We start from the raw sequence: 1,129 nt of genomic DNA, 5'->3' as shown, positions 1-1,129 counted from the left end.
GAAGACAGGATGGAGGAGACAGACACAGGGTCTCAGGGGAAAGGAGGCAGACAGAAGATTCAAGAGAAGGCATGTCTGTACCTGAGGAATGGCTGTGGAGATGGACTGTATATCTAGAAGGCTAGAACTGTTCTCGCAGGCTGGAAACGCAGGGCCATGAAGATGAAGGCACAAAGATGGCACTGAGGACTGAGAGAGGTAAAAGGTAGTGAGAGCCTCCAGTCAGTAGAACAAACAACACACACCCTGCTGAGAGGACTGGGGAATGTGAACACAGATTTGGAAGCCAAAAGAATTCCTACAGTGGAGTATTAGATACCTGGTTTACTAAATATTAGGAAAGATGTGATCATTTGAAATTACCATGAATTTCCTGAGTTTTGTCAAATTAACCTCATATTTTGGTCAGAGCTAGTAATCTTCCAGATAAATAGATCAGGAGAAATGACATCACGATGTGACTCTGTCTTGTGCAATCAGAGACTTTGTAGTCTCATGTTGTATCTGTGATTAAGATGAAAAAATGTTCACTGCACAAATTCTATCATTGGGGAAGCCATGATGGTGGAAGTGAGGTGGAGACAAAGTTAAGGGTGAGCATATAATTTATCATCTCAACAGGTTCACTTTTTTGAGCGTGAAAGGGGACTTGTGTCAGCTCGGTCCTCTGGGAAGCAGACACTGAGAATGAGTTAGGAGGGCAAAATTTTTATTGAGGAGTAACACTTATGAAAGGAAAAAGAAAGAAGAAGTAGGATTGGATGGGGGAAGCTGTGAAACCACGATGCAGATCTACTAGAGTCTCTGCCAGTCCCACAGAGAGCTCTGGAGAAAGCATCGACCATAGAAGAGTCCTATGTTGTATGGAAGTGGCTGGGCCCTTATACTACCCCCTTGCTCAGTGGTTGCCCAGGATGACTTGCTCAAAAATCAGGAGTCAACAAGTTCTTCCTTGAATGGGCATCTGAATAGCAGAGCTCTGAGTCTGGCACAGGACATTGTTAACAATTATGCTGGACAGCAGAGAGTAAACCAGGGCATCCGGCCGCTGTATTTCCAGAGAACTTGTATAGATTCAGTCTTGAGTCTGCCCTATTCTATGCTGATCCAATCCTGTTAATTTTTTTTT

The sequence above is a fragment of the Pteropus medius genome, unplaced genomic scaffold (assembly GCF_902729225.1).
Source record: "Pteropus medius unplaced genomic scaffold, Ma_sr-lr_union100, whole genome shotgun sequence".
Lineage (NCBI taxonomy): Eukaryota > Metazoa > Chordata > Mammalia > Chiroptera > Pteropodidae > Pteropus > Pteropus medius.
This window is presented reverse-complemented; position numbering follows the sequence as displayed.